Source organism: Cetorhinus maximus, chromosome 6 (assembly GCF_964194155.1).
Source record: "Cetorhinus maximus chromosome 6, sCetMax3.hap1.1, whole genome shotgun sequence".
Taxonomy (NCBI): Eukaryota; Metazoa; Chordata; class Chondrichthyes; order Lamniformes; family Cetorhinidae; genus Cetorhinus; species Cetorhinus maximus.
In genome coordinates, this window is record NC_135884.1 from 12,503,718 (window position 1) to 12,526,424 (window position 22,707).

A 22,707-nucleotide genomic window follows, 5' to 3' on the forward strand; every position below is an offset into this window, starting at 1 on the left:
TTCTGTGAGCTGATCTAGTAGGCTGGGGTTTGATTTCTGCCCTGCGAAGTGTTCTCTCCCCTTAGGATGGTCCTGTGTTGTTCACAAAGCTCAGACAGTCTAACTATCTGGACAGCCTTGTCGAGGGTAAATGACCTTCGGCTTGTAGGAGGTCAGAGAGTAAATCATCTGCAATGATCACCATGATTCTGTCTCAGGTGAGCTCAGACTTTAAAGCTCTATAGTCACACCCTCTGCCAGTCTGTAGAGATCGTTTATGAAGAATCGACGGGTATCCCGGGCAGCTGGACTCTCTTATTAAATTTGGCTCTCTCCAATATTTCATTGGATCTCAGGTTGAAATGAATGTCAAAGCATTTTAAAACCATCATCAAATATGGCAGATGACTCATCTTGTTGTGCAGTGGTGTCATCTGCAATTGGCCCAATTGAGTAAACAAGTGTATTGACTTGCTCTGCTTCTGATTTTTTATTTAGACCTGTAGCAATGCTGTACCTTCAAAATCTTTTCTTCCAAAGACTCCAATCCCGTGGCTGATCTGGGCCATGGGTGAATCCCAGTGGAACTGGATGTGTGGAATTGTAATCCATTCTGACGATTTTCAAAAGTGCGTGTACAGCTTTAAGAGATTACAGGCTTCCAAGATGGCGTCGCCGTTCACTGCCGAACAATGGCGTGCACCTGTGTGTTTGCCGGTTTTTGGCGGGCTTTCCAAAATGGCAGCGATGCGTTTCTGCCTGAAGAAGAAGGGTTCTCAATGGCTGCACAGGCTGGCTGCTGGTTTAATTTAACCAGCGGTATAGCGTTGCGAGTCGGGACACAGAGAAAAGAACCGCAGGATTGCTGTTCAGGAAATTGGACGGTTGCAAGGTACCTGAAGGAGGAAAATTTAATAAATTAATTAAAATTTTTTTTGTCTCTTTGCTGAACTCGGGAGCCACGCGTTGAGACTCGGAGTCGGGGATCGGGATTAGTGACAGGTTTTTTTTCAAATGGCACTTCTGACTGAATTGATGAAAACGGGTTTCTCAGGATTGGCTGGTCTGGAGTTTGAAGAATTTTATCTCACCCTTGCAGGCTGTGAGCTCTACTTGCTGAAGCTGGGCTTCCAAGGGAGATCTTATGCTTGAGTGAAACTTCTACGTTTTTCACTTCCAGGCTCTTCTCTCTCTGGAGATTTTTCTTTCTGGTGATTTTTTTCCGTGTCCGTAGCTTCAGTTGGGAGTTTCAGTTCAGAATCCAATCAGATTGAACGTGTCCTTTTCCTTAGTTTTTCTGCATTCTTGTGAGGATAAGGATTTTTGATCTGGATGCTGCCACCATGAAGAATCCTGCTCCAGACACCATGAAGTAGGCTTCGTAGTCTTGAGCATATTAACAGCAAGTCTTTGGTAACAATTCATAACTATATACATGTATACAGTGGAAGGTACAGGTATGGGGCTGACTCCATCCTACATCAACACATCCCTGTCTCTAGACTGACCCTGGCTCTGGGTCATGTGTCTTCTTAGACCACTGTGTGGGCAGTACTGTACTCAGTTGCAAATTAACCCTGTATTTTTTTATTATTCATTTATGGAATGTGGGCATCACTGGCTAGGCCAACGTTTATTGCCCATCGCGAATTGCCCCTGAGAAGGTGGTGGTGAGCTGCCTTCTTGAACCGCTGCAATCCATGTGGTGTAGGTACACCCACAGTGCTATTAGGGAGGGAGTTCCAGGATTTTGACTCGGCGACAGTGAAGGAACGGCCGATATATTTCCAAGTCAGGATGATGAGTGGTTTGGAGGGGAACTTCCAAGTGGTGGTGTCCCCATGTGTCTGCTGCCCCTGTCTTTCTGAAAGGTAGCGGTCGTGGGTTTGGAAGGTGCTGCAAAGGAGCCTTGGTGAGTTCTTGCAGTGCACCTTGTAGATGATACACACAGCTGCCATTGTTCGTGGAGGGAGTGAAAGTTTGTGGAAGGGGTGGCAGTCAAGCGGGCTGCTTTGTCCTGGATGGTGTCGAGCTTCTTGAGAATGTTGTTGGAGTTGCACTAATCCAGGCAAGTGGAACGTATTCCATCACGCTCCTGACCTGTGCCTTGTAGATGGTGGACAGGCTTTGGGGAGTCAGGAGGTGAGTTACCAGACCCTACTACTACAGCTGCCTCGACATTGCCCCACCTCCACCTGGAGCTGGGCCTTGTTTCATGCAGGTAGGTACCAGTTTGGGAGTGTGGGGAATCCGTAGAGAACAGCAGCACTTTAAAGGGGAAGGACGGAAATGTTAGGAGCCAAATGGAGCAACATATTTCAGAATCAAGGACTTGTAATGAGTAGCACGGAGATGACCTTAAGCCTTAAAGGGCCAAAATTCTAAAAAGAATGAATACATTGACCGCCATTCATCTCTATTTCACTTCAGCTAATACAGGGATTCGGCACTTAATGTTGATTCGGTCAACGAACATTTTGTTATAACGTTGTTGATAAAATAGGGAACGTATACCCCACTAGCGTTGTGATGCTCGCTATTAAGCCATTCACCAGTGGGGGCACCATGAATTCAGCAGTCACAGAGATTTTAAAGGGCAGTATTTAAAAAAATGAATTATCATCAGAGGATAACTGATTTCACTATGTTCATTCATTCAGCCTGTAGGTCAGGAAAAGGAACTTTCTCCAAGACAGACTGAGGACTTGTCAGGGATAAACACCACAAAACTCACCCAAACTGACAACACCCTCATGACAACTTCAACTCATACCTGAACTTCCTCCTAGTGGCGATCAGCGTCAGATTGCCACTCCGTGCCCAATGACTTACCTCAATTTTTCTTCGATCCGATCTCACCCGATCTTCCGACGCAGGCCGGGTGCGACCCAGGCAATGCAGCACATCCCTGAGCCTGGCGTCAAAGTGCAGGCGGCCACACCCTCTTTTTTAACGGCACTAGCTGCCGTAAGCCAGGTAAGTTTAAAAGCCCACTGACATTTAAAGGTGCTTAACAGGCCAGGGAGAAGTTAAGTGTCTAAGGTAGCTGGATAAGATTTAGGGGCGGGGGGATTGGAGGTCAGGGGTCATCGGAGGTCAGAGGAATTGGGCTGGGTTGGGCCTGCGGGGTTCGGGCCTCAGAGAGCGGGTGTTGGCCCTCGGGTTGGGTCCAGTCGGGCCTGGGGGTGGGAGGGGCGTGAGGCAGAATGGGAGGAATCCTGTGGGGGGATAGTGGGACACCCCTGGGGGGGTTTGGGGTAGTCGGTGTGTGGGGGGAGTCCCATGTGGGGGGTTGGTCTGGGTATGTTCAATAATTACCCAGAAGTTAGAAGTGGTTTTAATCCTTTTAACTTTTTCCGGGTAACTATTAGTGTAACCCAGTCAGAACTATCTGAAGTTTGCAACTTAAGTCGCATTTTCTGATGGTTCCCAATGAAGGGCAATTACCCAGGAGAAGTTTTCACTTCTGGGCAATTGCTGTGTAAACCTTTCTTGTAAACCTCCGAGAGAGGTTCCCCAGTGCCTCTTTGGGGTACACCCCCAATCCGATGCTGGGGAACTTGGAAGTTAAGGCCTATAGTTTCTCTCACTAATTGTCAGGACCTTTCAGCAGTTTATCCTCGTGAACTATTCATGCCACTTATTCTTTCTCTCTCCGTCATTCTCCCTGCTTTTAATATTCCCTAATTTTCATATTCTGTCAGGTGGATGTGGACATTGCTGGCAAGTCAAGCATTTGTTGCCCGTCCCTAATTGTCCTAGGCTATTTCAGGGGCAGTTAAGAGTCAGCCACATTACTGTGGGCCTAGAGTCACATGTAGGCCAGACTAGGTAAGGATGGCAGATTTCCTCCCCTCAAGGGCACCAGTGAACCAAATGGAATTTTACAACAATGGATGATAGTTGTCATGGTCACCATTACTGAGACTAGCTTTATAATTCCAGATTAATATTAATTGAATTTAAATTCCAGCAGCTGCCTCAGGTGGTGGGGTTTGAACCCATGTGCGCAGACCATTAGCCTGGGCCTCTGGGTTACTAGCCCAGTTACATTACCACTACGCCACTGTCTCCCACTGTCTCCTCCTTCCATCTCTCTCTCTCTCCCTCTCCCTCTCTCTCTCTCTCTCTCTCTCTGGAACATTCACTCTCTGAATCTCTTCCTCAATGATCCTTTCCAATTTTATCCTGACATCCTGTGCCTGTACTCTTTACCCAGCCCCATGTTTATTGATTCGATTCTCACTGTCAGTTTGTTCAATGGTGAAACCTCTGTGAATAGTTAAAATGCCAGAAAGAACCTAACTTCAGTTTAAACGTTGGCTCTTAGGCTCTTATAGGAAAATCTGATCTGCTCATGGTTGTTTCGCTCCAACTCACTTTTCAGGAACTCAACTCCGACATTAAGTGATGATTTGCTGTAATCTCTTTAAGTAGCCTTGTGTATGGTCACCTCCCAACTTTAAAGTATCTTATATAAAAAAAAAATACTGCAGATGCTGGAAATCTGAAATAAAAATAGAAAATGTTGGAAATACTCAGCAGGTCAGGCAGCATCTGTGGAGAGAAAAACAGAGTTAACATTTCAGGTCCATGACCTTTCATCAGAACTGGGAAAAGTTAGAAATGTAATAGGTTTTAAGCAAGTGAAAGGGGCGGGGTGGGGGGGTGAAAGAGGCACATGAAAGGAAGCTCTGGGAGAGGGTGGAAGACAGGAGAGATTTAATGAGAAAAGAGTTGGTGGTGCAGCACTAAAGGGAGTGGTAATGGGACAAGTAAAGAAAGAAAAGATATGACGAGTGGTGGTGTGAATGGCTGGATCTTGAATAGCTGTCATCTAAAAGTAAAAATGAGGGAGAAAACAAAACTAAAACTGAAACCTGCAAAAAAAAAGGAAACAAAATGTGGGCAGAGATTACGTTCTGAAATTATTGAACTCAACGTTGAGCCCAGAAGTCTGTACAGTGACTAATTGAAAGGTGAGGCGCTGTTTCTCAAGTTTACATTCAGCTTCACTTCAACACTGCGGGAGGCTGAGGACAGAGAGATCAGACTGGGGAGTAGAGCGGAGAATTAAAATGAAAGGCAAAATCCACATTTACTGACTGTGTCCAGTTTTGTAAAACTGTCTCTGGTGGAGTTACAAACTGAAAGCCTCCCGATAACAAAACAACTTCTTGATAATGTGTAGTCTGCATGGGCAGTTCTCAATCTTGACACTACTTTGAATTATCGAATCTTTCATCACAGGATGAACTATCCAATTAGTCCCGCAACCCTTGCAATTCCCCTTTAGCCCTGCAAACATTTCCATGTATGAGTGCCAATAAGGGATACCGTTAACAAACATAAATTAGATGTGGTGATAATCAAACCTTTCTAGCTACGTTATGTTGAAAAGCTGGTATTTTGATCATCTATTATATGAAAAAAAAATTCAGCCTATTTTGCTCATTTGAGACCCTCTCATGCACTATGCCACTTTTCTCAGGTGCAGTTTAACTTCAGAATGTCCTGATTAAACTGGCAATATTAACAGGTATACTGATAACCATTGTGACTGGAAGTCAACACTGACCGTGTTACTCCTGGATTGTAAATGATTAAAACCACCAGTAACCCATTTGATATCAAACTTGATGTTTAGCAGAGATGGGCTAAATGAGCTTACATTGTAACTCAGCACAGTCCAATGATGAAAGTGCCTCCCAGCTATTGAGTACTGGACAATACACATTGAGGATAGTTAGATAGGTATAACGTTTAATGAGATGGCTGAGCATTTTCAATATATCCTGAGGAATGGAAGGAAGAGGAATTATTATTATTATAGGGGGGTACCTATCATGAGAAAGAACAGCTTTATTATGACGTTTCAGTTGTCTACCTTTCTGGTCGCACCTGAACTTCAGAATCTGTTCTGTTTCTCCACAAATGCCAACTGACCTGCTGTATATTTCTGCCATTTTCTGCTTTCATTTCAGATTTCTTTTATAATGATTGGAGAATGGGCCATTATAATGGTGGGTTTAGGACAAAAACAAGCTATTAATGGTGTTAATTGTATCAATTGAGGTTAAATCAATACAGCTGGAAGGCATTGATTGGATGGTTGCCTGCGCACATATAAAGAGACACTTACTAACATTGGAGTAGAGTAGATTCGGAGATATATACCTGTAATGTTTCACTCTGTGAATAAATCTATTTCAAGTAGAGACTGGCTCTGGTTTCTTCCTTCGTCAACAGGCTATCAGGAGTAAATCAAGTGGAAGGGAACTTGCTGTGGCTCAGTTCATAGCACCCTCGCCTTTGAATCAGAGGGTTGTGGGTTCATATCCCACTCCCGGAAACCAAGAACTGTGATTGTACTCGAATGAGTTGCAATCTGTGACTGTTGATAACTCAAAAGAGTTAAGGGAACAAATACTTGTCAGGTGGTGCAGAGCAATGGAAGAACTTCCTTGCTCTTTTTTGAATAGCATCATGAGATCCTTTATTATGTTATGTCCAGCTTACCTTAGGGGCAGCTGCAGAGATTGGGAGCTCCAAATCCTGACAGACCTTGGAGTTTCTGCGCAGGTGCTGGCTGAAAATGGGATGCACATGTGCAGATTTGCATCTTTAAGTTCTTTGGGCCAAGGACTGGTTCAGTGCACCTGTGCACTGGAAGAAAAATGGCGGGAAAACCTGGGTCATGTGACCAGGAGCAGAGCGCTATTGGAAACAAGTGTCCCAGGCAGGTGACAGGGAGAGGTCCCAAAGGGAAAAGGGACAGGGAGAGGTTTCAAAAGGGGAGTCCCAGACAGGGGATAGGGGCAGGAAGAGTTTCTAGTTCAGTTAAAGAGAGAGGAACAGGGAAAAAGGCTCCAAATCGGAAAAGGGCTGCGGTTAGCAGATTTTTTGTGAAGAGGGCTCAGGAGAGGACTTGGCAATTGAAGCAGGCTTAGGAGAAACCCAGGTGATCAAAGTGGTCTCAGGAGAAGCCCTGGAGATCCAAGAAGGTTGGTGACTCTGTGCTGTGGGCTGCTGAGGCGAAATGCTTTGGAGCAGTGGTGTCCTGCTCAGTGCAGCTGGAGAGCTGAAGTTGTGCTTGTGAGTTGGTATCCGAGTGCACACTTGGGAATCGAGGGGGAACAGAATCTCAGGAGACGAGACTGAAACCCTGTGAAGTGGGCCAGCGGTGAGGCCGTCCGAGCTGGAGTGACTTTTGGAGAGAATTCCCAATAGACCAGAGAGACAGAGTTTCGGTGAGATTGGTTAACTCACAGTGTTTACTGACATCTGGTGGGTTGTTGGGAAATCTGTGCCCTCTGTCTTAATCGCATTTGCCATTTAATGTGTAGTGTGGTGCGTTTGGTCACAGTTTGCTTGTTAGTTCACATGTACCTCATGTTAACCCTGAATGTTAGAGTTCAAGATAGATATTGTAAATTGTTTTATCTTTCTGACCTTGTATAGTAAGGATTATTGTTGTTTGTTCAAAGCCTGTGAAATCTTGAAGCTTTATTCTTGCAGAAAGTGTCTTAAATCGCAAACCTTGTCTACTTTAAACAAAACATTATTGGTCCCCAACTGGATCTTACCAAAACCTTGAGGGTCTGGTCAAGGATCATAAGAACCTGAATAGGCAGAGAGAGTCTTGGTTTAATATCCCATCTGGAAGAGAACATCTGGCAGCATGCACCCCATACTGCACTCTCGTGCCAACTTAGATTGTGTGCTCAAGTCTTCGAGTGGGACTTGAGTCATTGCCTCCTTGCATAGTGCTCAAGTGCTACCACTGAGTAAAGCTAATAGTGTCATAATCATAGCCAAATATAACCAGATTATTCAATGTTTTTTTTTTCTGGCTAGAATATTGTCTGTCTAGTGAATATCAAATTTGAGCCCTTTCACAGAGTGCTCAAATCATATTTGATTTTTCACGGCTCTTGTGCAACTCCTGGCCAGCATCAGCCTACAGTCTGTCAACGAAATGGTTAAGACAGGGCTTATATTTCAATTTTAGAGCACATTCAGCTCAAAGTCTTGAAGATTAATGGAACAGACTTATTGCTTATCACAATATTACACCACCTACTGATTTTTACGAGGCTTTAATAATGACAGCTTGCTGCAATCATTTAAAAAGGAATAGATCTGTAGTCAATCGTATTCCCCCGAGATCTGTCACAGATCTCCACAAAGAATTCATACACATATTATCATTCTTGTCTTGTTCTGTACCTGACAGTTAGCCAGTTAAGTGCTGATATGAGTAATAGTATTACATCGCTTCAGTAAGAATAGCTCTACAAAAGGTTAGCGAGACAATAGTTTGGCTACAATGAGAAGGTATTCAGTGCTGGATTGTAGAGTTTGTTATTGATATAAAGTAAATCAACATAAGCACTTCAGAACAAACCATTCTCCCATCTTTCTATACCCAGTAACAGTAACAGAATTACCACTCCTATATCAAGTTTAGGTGTAAAATTAAACTCCTTGAACATTTCACTAAGGTTCCTAGCCTACTAACCCAACAATGCATCCCTCTCTTTTCTTTAATTTCCTGCAACAGATTTCTACGCTTGGTGAGTCAATTTAGTCCTAAATCTTAGGCTGCATTGCACCTTCTTGAAACCAGGTTGAAATATGCAAAATACAATTCTCTCAGAGGGGAGAACTGTGTCCCTTCTTCACAATCCGATTGGACTGAAGGATGGACTCAGAAGTGAAAGCACTTTATGCAACCAACTGTGCTGCCCAGGTCCCTGCAAGTTATGCTAAAATGCTGCTAAGTTGGAATGCTTTTTGTGTAATGGACACACAGGTCCAACCACTATGGAAAAGTAATTAAGCATTAAATGCTTCCTCTAATCAGGAGATCAAAGGATGTCAAGCCACGAGAGCAGCATTAAAGAGCTCGACCCACATTACTGTTGCTCGCTGAATATGATTACAGCAATGAATTGGTTTTGTGCATTACTATCTGGAATGTGCCAGCCTTACTCTTGAGTCTGGTTTTGGATTCAAGTCCCATTCCATAGACCTGAGCACAGAATCCACACTGACGTTCTGGTTTAGTAGTGTTGCTTCATTTAAGGTGCTGTTTTTCAGGTGAGATATAAAACCAAGGCCTCATCTGCCCTCTCAGGATATTAGGGATGGGCAATAAATGCTAATGGCGGCCAAATCCTGTAAAAGAATGAAATAAAAGATCCTATTGTACTATGGGAAGAAAAGCAAGGCAGTTCTCCCTGGTGTCCTGTTCAATATTATCTCTAAACCAACACATAAAAAATTAGATTACCTGGTCATGATCACATTTTGGTTTGTGGGAGCTTGCTGTATGCAAACTGGTTATCACATTTTCCTACATTACACCAATGACTACAGCTCACAAAGTACTTAATTGGCTGTAAAGCATTTTGGGCTGTCCTGAAGTAGTGAGTGATGCTATATAAATGCAAGTTCGTTCTTGATGTGGCCTTTTTTATGTCACCCAACTTTATTTGTTTCAGGTGTGGCCTTGTATCTAGATGCTGAGTAAGATGTAGACAGTGTGGAGGTTCTTCACTTCAACAACATTCAACTTCTTCTGCAACATGATAACTGATTCCTGTGTTACCGGACAAAAATTCTGATTCTCTTCCTCAGGAGTAAAACTGGGAATGGAGAAATTGAGGCTTTTTTCCCATGTGTTTGATGTTCTGAAGCTATAGTCCCTCACGAGACTCTGCAATAAATTTGGAGCAGCTCTGTAAGAGATTAAAGAGTCTTGCAAGTCTGCAGCAGATTATAAAGAAATGTAAATCCTATATACATGATGAACCATTGAGATACTTTCTGCTTCTTCCTCTAGCACAATGTTATATTACTGGATGAGTAATCCAGAGGTCTAGACTTTTTTTTATTCATTCATGGGATGCTGGTGTCGCTGGCTAGGCCAGCATTTATTGCCCATCTCTTATGGCGCTTGAGAAGCTGGTGGTGAGCTCCTTTCTTGAACCGCTGCAGTCCATTTGGCGTAGGTACACCCGCAGTGTTGTTAAGGAGGGAGTTCCAGAATTTTGACCCAGCGACAGTGAAGGAACAGTGATATATTTCCAAGTCAGGATGGTGAGTGGCTTGGAGGGGAGCTTCCAGGTGGTGGTGTTCCCATGTATCTGCTGCCCTTGTCCTTCTAGATGGTAGTGGTCATGGGTTTGGAAGGTGCTGCCGAAGGAGCCTTGGTGGGCTCGTGCAGTGCATTTTGTAGATGGTACACACTGCTGCTACAATGGTGCTGGAGGAAGTGAATGTTTGTGGATGGAGTGCCAATCACACGGGCTGCTTTCTCCTGGATGGTGTCAAGCTTCTCGAGTGTTGTTGGAGCTGCACCCATGCAGACAAGTGGTGATTATTTGTCCTGACTTGTGCCTTGTAGATGGTGGGCAGGCTTTGGGGAGTCAGGAGATGAGTTACTCGCCACAGGATTCCTAGTCTCTGAGACTAGTGAGATATGAACTCAAATCCCATCATGGCAGCTGACAATGTAAATTCAATTAATTAAAATCATTAATGGTGACCACGAAACTGCCAGATTGGTGTTAAAAACCCATCTGGTTCACTAAAGTCTTTTAGGGAAGGAAATCTGCAATCCTTACCTGGTCTGGTTACATATGACTCCAGACCACAGCAATGTGGTTGATTCTAAACTGCCCTCTGAAAAGACCTAGCAGGTCACTCATTGTATTCAAGAAGGTAGCTCACCACTGGCTTTTCAAGGGCCATAAATGCTGGTTCTGCCAGTGATGTCCACATCCTGTGAATGAATCAAAGAGATAGTGGTTGCATGTTACAGAATTTACAGTGCTAGGCGGAACATGCTAAATGATTTACTTGTCAGTGCAGTTAGCCAGCCCTATTCATCACTGACAAGTTTTTCCTTGTACACTGGAGATATCCAAGTCCCTTATAGTAAAAACTAGAAACTGAACTCCTCTAGACTAAGTAGGTTCAGGTCAGAGGTTTCCATTCAGTGAGTAATTCACTGAAATCTGTCCAGTTCATATTTTATAATTGGATGATTAATGCTTGCTCCAAGCCTTTTTTCAGAAAATAACAGCTTGGGATACAATATCCGAGTAATTTAGAGACATGGCATATGGTAAGTGTAGTGTGTTTGGGAAGATAAAGGTAGCTTTTGACCTATGGGGCTGGATTTGCGACTCCCCCACTGGCAGGTTTGAAGGTGAGGGGGGCGGGGGGGGGGTGGGGTGCTTGTTAAATCCAGTGGGCGACCTGTCTGCTGTCTACCTGCCTGCCTCAGGCTCCACCACAATTTTATCAGCATTAGGGTTGGCATTGGGCAGCCCACCTGCCAGTGGGCCAATTGAAGCCCTTAAGTGGGAAATTAAGGGGATTAAACTGGTGCTGGGTGAAGCCCACACTAAGCAGCCAGCCTGGCAGGTTTTTTTGCGTGGAGGGGGCCCCTGTTTAACTGTCACCCTGGGCCCACCGGAGGACACCTCCAAGGTGTAACTCCCTGAGATTCCCCTTCCCTTACGGCCTCTCAAACCCTGGCCCCAACCCCTTTGCCGACCCCCAAACTCCCAAAGTTCCAATCCATCACAACTTAGCTCCTCATTGGCCGGGTGCACAAACGGTAGTGCCAACCACTCCCGCTGGTGCTACTGGTACTGGAGAGAACTGCCGGCCTCTAATTGGCTGGCAGCTCTCTGAGGAGGGCTTTCCTGTCCCTGAGGGCAGAAATCTCGCCTCCAACCAACTAATGGACAATGACTGTGGGGCAGCAGTTCTTCACCTAGTTGGGTTCTCCCACTGACTTTCTAGTTGGTTGAGGGCTGGAGGGGTGGTGTGTGGTGGTGCAGGGGCCATGTAGATTAGTATTTTTCAACCCATGGTTTCCAAAGCTTTCCAACACTGGAGTTTTCCTCATGCAATTCCTGGGCTTGTCATAGTCTGACTGATGGAGATTTATTGCTGTGCTTAATCAACAACTCCATTCTCATTGTATCATGTGACTGCCAGGAACCAGGATGGTGGAAGGCGAACTCGATGGGCCTTGGCTATTTTTGTCAAACAATTCCTATGTCCTTTGTGAAGACAAGCTCAAAGAATGTTGTTGATCATTTTAAGCTACATATCTCGCTGCCAGGGGAGGCAGGACTCTGAAGCTTAACTTATACTGCGAGTTGAAACATTGGATTACAATCCCACATAATCCACTCAGTTTTGGTGAAGATGGGCCTCAATACTCTTTCCAGTTCATTTTCAATCAGTGATGGCACATTTTACACAGCATCAACATTTTTAGAAACTCACATGGCACCAGTATTTAAGAAAAAGATCAAACTATTGAGTATTTTATATGTAGAAGGCAACAGTCAACAACACAATAAAGTAGAAGTTCATTATATTGATGTCTAAAGAAATCAATAATTTATGATGCCCAGTAGGAGGTGCTGCACAAGAATTGATGAAGAAGTCTTGGAGGGGTTGAAGGTTAGCTCTTAACAAAATCCCTGCAACAAAGTTTAAGTCTTCTTTGCATTTTCAGTCTTTGATCTGATTATCAGAACTTCACAGCCTATGCCATGGAATATTAAGCTATAAAGAGGTACACAGATAATAAAATGCAAAGTGTTTTCTGTAAACAGCAGATGCGATTCAGGCTCTAGTCATCCAGCTGGGTTTGACATGGTACCAGATGTATTGGTGCTTTATTGTTGTAAACCAAGGAATTAGAAACAGGAGCTCCAGTATATGCAGATGTATTCCCTGTCATTATTAAAACAAATGATATGCTTGAAGTTCTGTTTAGGCACTACACGTTTGACAACTGCAGTTTCGCAGGCTGAATATTAAAATATTTCACTGGAATTTTGCTCAATTTAACAAAGGAACCGAGAAATAAGATATCATCATTTGGGTAAGTTTTCCTCCTTCATTCTGTATAAAGCAGGGAATGTGGTACGTCGAAAGATCTTCACATTTGTGAATGGAAGTACACATACAGCATTATGCCCAGCACCCACTCAGCTGCGCATTCACTGAAGTTAATTTACTTCTCTGTCCCACTTTATAATCTCAACAGGCATCCCAGGATAGCTATAAAAACAAGATTACAATTTTCAAAGAATACTTCTGACAAAGATCTCTGATTCCACCTCATAATGTTACACCTAACAGATAGTTCCACAAAACCATTATTCTTGCCTGCTCTGCCCAACAGTGTCTCCTCAGCTAACACCACCAACAGCTGATTCACTCACACATCTCACTGCTGTTTTGGGAATCATGCTATTTGATAAATTACTGCTACATTACCTTATATAACAACAATTGCTGTGCATGGCTCCTTGTATGCGAAGTGCTTTGAGTTGGTTCTGAGATGTGGTAAGGCACGAGTGTGAAAACAAGTCTTGGTTGAGAGATTTAATGTCTGCAAGAAAACAGTGTTGGTTTCTCGGGTGGGAATTGAAGTTTTCTCTCTCCTGGTTCCTCAAGGCTGGCTGGTTCCCGTTGGACAGCACTTCATGAAAGTGGCCATCCTTCAAGTGTGAAACAAGGTAGCGTGTGTTGGGAAGCTATTCCACCGCAGAAGCCGTCACCACTCAGTCTAATCATGTCTTCTCATGATACTCTCAGACAAGCATGTCTTCCAACTGGACAGCAATTAGGAGCAGGAGCCCTGCCTAAAAGCCCCACCTTAGCCAGAGAGCATTGAGGCCAATTTCAGTGCCCATTATGGTTGCCCTGGCTGAGAATAGCTAAATAAGGCCAGACTTCTGACTGAAATGCAGATCTTCCTGTTCTGGAAAGAGTCAGACTCTCACATTAAACCTTCAATGTCCTCTCACTACCTAAGAAGGTTGCCATGGAGATATCATGACTCTGTAAAGGGTTTATCGCAACAGTTATATTCTGGAATGCAGTGGAGGGCTGAAGTGTAGCTCAACATTTTCTAATTTGATCTATTTAGAAGTAAAATCCTTTAAAATAGAAAAGAAACGCATTATATAAAAAGAAAATAAATTAATAAAGGCTTGCATTCATGTTGAAACTTACCAACATATTTCAATTTTCACACACAATGAATTAATTTGAAAATTAGTGACAGTTGTTATATAAGCATATCTGGCAACCATTTTGTGCAGGATATAAATGTTCTCTGCTATTTATATTGTGTCACTTTCCATAAGCCAAATTGTGTGTTACATTTTATTTGACAAAGACCCCTCACAACTCTACTTCAAGAAATAATCCCAAAACAACAGTCTGACATGTCAATGGATGTTTTATGTTTTGTTAAAGAAAGCATTACTTTTGTTCTCATCATGTGAGGATTGTCAATACCAGTGAATGGATCATCCTAGTGTCAGTCAATGCAATGCTTCTGCACTCAGCTTCTAACACTTGGTGCACAATCTCATAAGGTTTAGATGCAAGAATAAAGTTCCCTCTAACCGTGTCAACAACATGATTTAACATTGATGTTAGAATGGTTAAATAAATAAATTTGGAATAAGAAGTAATCAGTAATGGCAACCATGGAACTATTGGTTGTCATAAAACCTGCCTGGTTCACTAATGTCCCTCACGGCAGGAAATCTGGTGTCCTTATCTGGTCTTGCCTCCATATGACACCAGACCCACAGTAATTTCCCTTTGAAATGGCTTGGAAAACTATGCAATTGTATCAAACTGCTACGAAAACTTCTCATAAGAATAAAACAAGCTGGGCCACCCATCATCAATCTAGGTTCGGACACAACAAAGGCACACTCAGCCCAGCCAGTCCTACAAAGTTGTCCTCACCAACATTGGGGGACTTGTGCCAAAGTTGGAAGAGCTGTCTCACAGACATGTCAAGCAACAGCCTGACATGGTCATACTCACAAAATTATACCCATCAGGCAAAACCCAAATTCCTTCCTCACCATTCCTGGCTATGTCCTGTCCCACCGGCAAGACAGATCCACCAGAGCTGATGGCACAGTGGTCTGTACAGTCACCGAGTCCCCAACATTGACTCTGGACCCTCATGGCATCAGGTCAAGCATGGGCAAGGAAAGCCCTTACTGATTATCACCTATCATCTTCCTTCAGCTGATGAACCAGTACTTCTGCATGTTGAACACCATTTGGAGGAAGCACTGAAGGTGGCAAGGGCACAGAATGTACTCTGGATGGGGGGCTATAATGTCCATCACCAAGAGTGGCTCGGTAGTACTACTACTGGCCGAACTGGCTGAATCCTGGAGACATATATGTTAGACTGGGCTGGCAGCAGGCGGTGAGAGAACCAACATGGAGAAAAAAATCTACTCAACCTCATCCTCCCCAATCTACCTGTCACAGATAATCTATCCATGAGAGTATTGATAGGAGTGACCACCACACCATCCTTGTGGTGGCAAAGCTTTGTCTTCATACTGAGGGCACCCACTGTCACTTGTGTGGCACTAGCTGTGCTCAATGGGATAGATTCAGGACAGATTTGGCAACTCAAAACTGAGCACCCATGAGGCACTGTGGGCCATCAGCAGCAGAATTGTATTCCACCAGACGCTGTAACCTCAAGAACTGGCAAATCCCTCACTCTGCTATTGCCATCAAACCAGAGGGCCAGACCTGGTTCAATGAGGAGTAGAAGACAGGATGCCAGGGACAGCTCCAGGTGTTCCTAAAAATGAGGTGCCAACCTGGTGAAGCCACAGCACCGGACTACATATATGCTAAACACTGGAAATAGTATGCTATAGACAAAGCTAAGCGATCCCAGAACCAACAGATCAGATCTGCAAAAGATCTGCAGTCCTTCACATCCAGTCATGAGTGGCAATGGGACAACTAAATAACTCACTGGAGGAGGCTCCACAATATTCCCAACCTTGATGATAGCAGAGCACAGCACACCTGTGCAAAAGACAAAGCTGAAGCATTTGCAACCTCCTTCAGGTAGAAGTGCCTAGTCGGTGATCCAACTCAGCCTCCCCCTGAGGTGCCCAGAAACACAGAGACCAATCTTCACACAATCTGATTCATTCAACGTGATAAATGACTGAAGGCACTGCAAACAGCAAAGGCCTCAGGCCAAAGATAACAGCACAGCTGTAGTAATGAAGAATTTGCTCCTGAGCGTAGCTGCATCTTGAGTCAGGCTGTTCCAACACAACTTCAACACTGTCTTCTACACAACCATGTGGAAAATTGCCCAGATATGTCCCATCCACAAAAAGCAGGTCAAATCCGATCAAGCCAATTACTGCCCCATCTCTCGATTATCAGCAAAGTGATGGAAAGTGTCATTGACAGTGCTTAATCACCGATAACCTGCTCACTGATGTTCAGCTTGGGTTCCGCCAGGGCCACTTGACTCCAGAACTTGTTGCAGCCTTTGTCCAAACATGGACAAAAAAATGTGAATTCTAGAGGTGAGGTGAGAGTGACTGCCCTTGATATCAAGGCAGCATTTGACCAAGTGTGGCATCAGTGAGCCCTAGCAAAACTGAAGTCAATGAGAATTAGGGGAAAAAAATCTCCACTGGCTGGAATCATACCAAACACAAAAGAAGAAGATTGTTGCTGTTGAAAGTCAATCATCTCAGTCCCAGGAGATCACACAGAAGTTCCTCAGGTCAGTATCCTAGGTTCAACCTTCTCCACCTACTTCATCAATGACCGTCCCTCCATCATAAGGTCAGAAGTGGGGATGTTAGCTGATGTTCAGTACCATTCGCAACTCCTCAGATAATAAAGCAGTGTGTGTCTCCATGCAGCAAGACTTTATGCAGCAAGACCTGGACAAATTTCAGGCTTGGGAATGATAAGTGATAAGTAAAATTCATGCCACACAAATGCACAAGGCATTGCTGATCCCCAACAGGAATCTGATTTGTAATCTATGTCACCAAAAAGAGATTAACCCGTCAGTCAGCTCATTACAATTTGTACGGCTGTGTGCATGTAATAGTTGCTGTGTTTACCTCCAAGTGAAAGTCAGCACATTTAAGAAGCAAATCATTGTGCATCGAGCATTCTTAAATTTTTCTGAACAATATGATAGTATGCTCTGTAAGTGCTCATCTTCCTTTTCATTAACGTTCTAGTACAATTTTAAAAAAACTATACCCTTCCTTGAGTTTTCATTTTGATCAGTGCAGTATTGACAATGATACCCTCAATGCAATATCTGTTGTTACAGTTATTTTTGAATCACAAGGAAAGAACTTACAATTCTTCTCCACTACATTCCGCATTTTGCTTGACCTCTTTACATCTCCTTCTCCGTCGCCCTATCTCAACCTCGGCAATTAAATGCACTCATAACACGACACAATGACACCGTTTCTCAGGCGCTGTCTCTCCCCTCTCCGATGTTGCTGTCCTGTTCCAGCAGAAAGGCCTATCATTTGCCCAGCTCTCCCCAACAGGCGACAGGGAAAATCAGGAACAAGTGCGCAGAGGCTTGGGCACAAACTCATTGCCCCACTCGCACATTGGCACTGGGTGGTGGGTCAAAATGGGCGGAATAATATTTGGTTGATAGTTTTTAAAAAAAAGAATGCCGGTTTGCTATTAAAACCTATCACATAGGCAATCATTTTGCAGATGGGAGTTTGTGTTTTCAGTCACCTACACAGTGGAGTTCTAAACTCCAGCTGGGTATGATGTTGGGGAAAGTATTGACAGACCCGTCCTCAGTGTTGCCCAGTTAGGAGGAGTGAAAAAGGTAGGACAGTTGTCTCAGACCTCTCACATCGCTGTCAGTTCTTACACAGTTCAATCTGCTGCATGGGCATCCCATAAAAGGATTCCCCCACCCAAAATAAGTACAAAATATTACACTGGTGCCCGCTTATGGTGCTATCAACTCGTTTACGCTTTCCAAATTCATTCACCAGCCCCCTATTGACTTTGCCACCGGTAAACCTTCACACAATAAGCAGTTGTAGCTTGGCTCTTTGACCAAGCTTTTGGTCATCTGTCTACACATCTCCTTACGTGGGTTGCTGTCATATTTTGTTCTGTAACGCCTCTATGAAACATCCTGTGATGTTCCATTATTTAAATGCAAGTTGTTGTTATAGGAACCAAATGTGCTTAGCTCTCTTGTAAACATCATTGTCTTTGAAAATCTGTACACGCCTGAGCAGAAAAAATACCAGCCTTTTTATTTATAGATTGTTCATCTTCAAACATTTATTTCTCTCCTCTGAGGAAGCAGAACACCATTAGACAAGAGGGAAATTCTCTTCCTGCTAGTTCCTGCTTATTATGATTTTCCTCTCTCTTCCTCCATTCTAGAGCTGGCAAAATTGAAGGAGACAATAGGAAAGCAATATTAAATATAATCTGTACCCACATTGTTCAAATTTCCCCATTCCCTTAAAAATCATACCCACTTGAGACCCACAATGTTTTCTATTTACACCTCTGGAAGTTAGGTTAGTTAACACTTTAAGTCCTTTTGAAATAATTGTTCATTTAGAGATACAGATAAAGGCTACTTAGTCCCATCTAGACGTTCCCAATTAAATCCTGTCTGAATGCATCTTTGGACAAGACCCTTTCAACAGTTGCCATGCTCATCCTGCTCTGTGCTTATCCTTGTATCTCATATTCACCGCTGCGCTAAATCAAGAATCTGACTCCTTTTACCCTCAATGCCTCGATCAGCCCAAGAGATCATTATTATGTAATTAGAATCAGAGACATTCTATCAATTGGTCATTCCATTTAAAAAAAAAATGTTTGTGAGCTGAGGCATTACTTCTACTGAAGGGTTTAGCATCACACATCGAAAGTTAATTTTCAGAAATATGACGAGTGGGCATTCCATGCCCACAACATGCACTTAAAGACCAAATTAATAACCTTTTCCTTGTCTCTGAAATTGCTAATTTGCTAATTGTTCACTTAAATGGGCCACCCAGTCTCAGAAGTCTTGATTGCTATGTAGGCCATGTGAAATAATGATCTCCTAACCTATTACTGCCAAAAGAAGCCAACTAAATACAATTAGCACGTATACTGCAGCAGTCTTCAGCGCAAGCTTGAGCACAGAGGCATTGGATAGAATATTTGCTGCCACTGAGTCTAAGTGGGGAGACTCAGGCTGAGATTCTGTTAGATTGTAACACTGACTAAACTAATATTGGAAAAACTTAGGGAAACAGCGCAGCCTAGAAAGATGTCACCAAGAGAAGGATGGAAAGAATTTACAAAACACAATACATTCCTACAGATAAAAATACCATTTTTAGACATCACCTTGTTTAAATATATGTACTATAGTGTAGTTAGAAATTGATCTAAGGTTTCTGAGGTAAAATGCTGTGATGTTGACCGACATGGTTCATGAATCTTAACCACAGTTGGCAAGCGTATAATGAAGAATGGAGGTCACAACCAGGAATCTTTAAAATAATTATTAAAAATTACCAGGAACAGCTAAATTTCCTGCTTTGAAACAAGAATATATATGGACCATTGATCATATCAGCACCTTGCGCTCTAGCCTGAAGCATAAAAGCAGGAGTTTACATGACTTGCAAGTAAAGAAACACTGAAGAATCTTTCAAAGTGATGCTTTGCATTGGCTAAGAACAAAAAAAAAAGATGGAAGGGATATTTGTAGACAATCCAATTTTAAAACCTCAAGCGTTGGGTTTACATTACAGTTTTACACAGTGCACATAACAATTCCAACCACCACTGGAATTAAAATATGTATGACTTCCAGCAATGAACTGAAGAGAATTATATCACCAAAAGGGGAATTATTCCATGGCTGTTAATTTATTGAGTAGGGGAGGGGGGTGGGGGGTGGTGGTTGATGAAAGCCACACTTAAAGCCCAGGGAAACGTCTAATTCAAGCCTGCCATAAACTTCTCTCTACACAAGTATGGATCCTGAATGATCTCTACTGGAGAATTGGGGGAAAATTTGCCCATTCCATAATATATCTCCTCCACCTTGTTTCTCAGACCAGCCTTCACAGTAGAATATCCGGATAAAGCCGCAGGCAAAACATTTTGTCTTCAGTGTATTTTCTGCCACTTGTGTCAATAAATCCTTCATTTTTGGTGGACCAAAATTAGATTGATTTCACCACCAGAATCATTGCCCCTAGAATAACTTGTACCAGACGTAAAATATTTAGTTTTTTTTTAATGCAGGGGTTCAAAACACAAATATTACATTCTCCAAAACAGTCCCTGTGTGTTTAAAGGTGGATGGAATTAAAATATTTCTCTCCCCACCCCCTCCGTGTCCAGGGTGATTTGAATGGGTTGTAAGCTATGGCACAGGAGTCATTTTATGATCTATTAGAAGCTGCGGTCAGCGGGATATCGAGACGGGAAAGGAAAGACTTTTAAGTCTCAAAATGTGACAGAAGACTGAGAGACGAGCCACAATCATTCGACCGGGTCGGATGAAGTCATTTTTTTGTAACACAGGTTGTTTGTTATTTATATATAAAAAAAATAACTAAATGCAAAAGCTAATGTGGACTGGAATGGGTCATCCCGAGAGAATACAGTGTCCTGCATCTGTAAACACTGGAACATTCATGCTAGTGACAAACTGCCAGGGAAGTCTTAGTGAATTAAAATATTAGTCTTAGTGATGTTGGCTGGACATTTAACTTGTGCAATCAGGAGACTGCACTGTAAACTGAGTGTGAATTATAAAGTGCATCTCCAACAGCAGAAACGTTTGAAGTCATTAAAAAACAAAAACAACACACGGGCAAAAAATAAATGAACAATTCCACCAGCAACCCTCCACCCCACACTTTATCCTCAGAACTAGTGAAAGGGACGAAGTGAGAGTATCCAGCGTCCTTTTGTGTCCCCGATGTCACATTTCTGTCCAAATTTTGAGAGGGGGCGAATTCTGGTCCCACACGTCCAAATCTCCGCAGTATTATGTAATAGTGAAGAATTAAGCTCCGTTTTTAATGCACGCTCTATCTTTCCAAATTAAATGATTGGGGGGAAACGACAAGGGATTAAAAGCGCCAAGCTTGAGAACAGTGATTTTGACCGGGGAAAAAAAATGTTACAGTAAGGTCCAGGGAGGGGAGAGCAATACTGCTTCCAAAATCCAGCACCTCACCCCTCCACCCAAACACACACACACACACACAATGTATAAAGGCAAAAACTCACTGAGTACAAACATTTTATTTTACCCTCCGACAGTGATTTCCACGGAAATGCTGACACTAAGCATTTCAAGCAGACGGGGGTGCTGTATAATCAAGTTTCATACATGCACACACTATATATATATATATATATATAGCAGATTCAAACCCCAGCTCTGAATTAAAACTAGGTTGGCATCAGTGGAAGTTCTTCATTTTTTCCCAGATCTGCTTCCATCCGTTATATTATTGTGAAAGTAAAGCCCACCGTGTCATTTTGCCTTAATCCTGAATTCACACACAGCCCTAAAAGCAATAACTCAAATTCTGATCAGACCACCGGTGAGGATTTTCCTGGCGAAATTAGTCCTTCCCAATACCTAACGCACCTTTCCAAAAAGACTGACAAGGTTCTTCTCATTCTTCGACAACGCAACTTTGCTCCCCCCACCCCCCCCCCAAAAAAGAAAAGTCTTAAGTGTTTGATAATCCAGGGTGGAGGTTACCCCAGACCCCCTCCCCACACACACACACACACACACAAACACAGGGGAGAAAGCTGAACTGGAGCACTCAGCGGTACGGGAGAGCCTGGACAATGTTGCTCAGTCAATTTCAGAAATTGACCCCCCCCCAATGTATATATATATATTAAAAAAATACACAAGCAAATTCAACTGAAACACATCAAATGGGTTTTTGGCTCGCTGGCTTAACCTGTGATCATTCACTCAACACCTCCACCTCACACATCTGAGATGCTAACTAGACACTGGGAGATTACAATACTTACTTTGTCCTCGTCTTTGCTGGTGAATGTGTTGTCTAAATCCTGCAGCACCTGTCCGGTTAAAAGACGTGTCCCAAGATCGCGTTACTTATAAGAAGAGATCAAAGGGATTGGAGCCCTCTTTTGGCGAGTTCTCTGCCTTGGGCTGTTGAGAAGTGACAAGCTCCAAATGAACCACTTCCATGGACACCAGTCTCTTCACGGAGCCACATGTGCCGCTCGGGCAGATCAGTTGCTGGACGGGTTTCAGTCAGTTTGGGCGTGAGATTTCGGGCTGGGCGAGCCGGATGGAGGGGGTGGGTGGGGAGCCAAGGCAAAAGCTGCTGCTCAGAGATACCAGGAGCAAGTCAGAGTGATGGAGCGCAGGCAAAGCTACACACTGACTGAAACGGAGAGAGCAGCAATAAAACAGGGGGAGGATTTATCACACACACACACACCCAGCACTGGGGGAGGATTTATCACACTCCTGGGATCCACCCAGGCCAAATGGGAGTCCAGTGGGCTGCAGTGTACAGGACACTGGGACACACGGAGGAATATTTTCAACACAAGCACGAGTGAATTGTTCCCCTTAATTGAGTGCATTTGCAAGGAGAGCGATGTTAACTGTGGAGTGCCAGCTGTGATTGAATTACCTCCATTACATTTACTGCATCAATTGCACAAGTTGTGCTCTATCAGTGAGGTGGTCAGTTCTTTCTCAATGTTTCCTGCATTCCCATTTTCTGAATTTGAGTGAGGTACCCTGGCCATGGTTTCCAAAGGGCCCTGGGGGTCAGGACCCCT

At 43.4% G+C, this 22,707-nt stretch overlaps 1 protein-coding gene across 3 annotated transcripts in view; it reads right to left on the bottom strand.

Moving 5' to 3' along the window:
* Positions 1–22,403, bottom strand: part of LOC144681540 (caM kinase-like vesicle-associated protein) — a 151,702-nt gene extending 129,299 nt beyond the window's left edge. For 2 of the 3 annotated variants that reach the window (XM_078543195.1, XM_078543193.1), the window contains exon 1: positions 21,922–22,403. The gene's annotated coding sequence lies outside the window, so the exon portion shown is untranslated. Of the gene's footprint in view, positions 1–21,150; positions 21,187–21,921 lie in introns of those variants that run through there. The other variant, XM_078543196.1, reaches the window with a different exon arrangement.
* Positions 22,404–22,707: the final 304 nt, after the last annotated feature.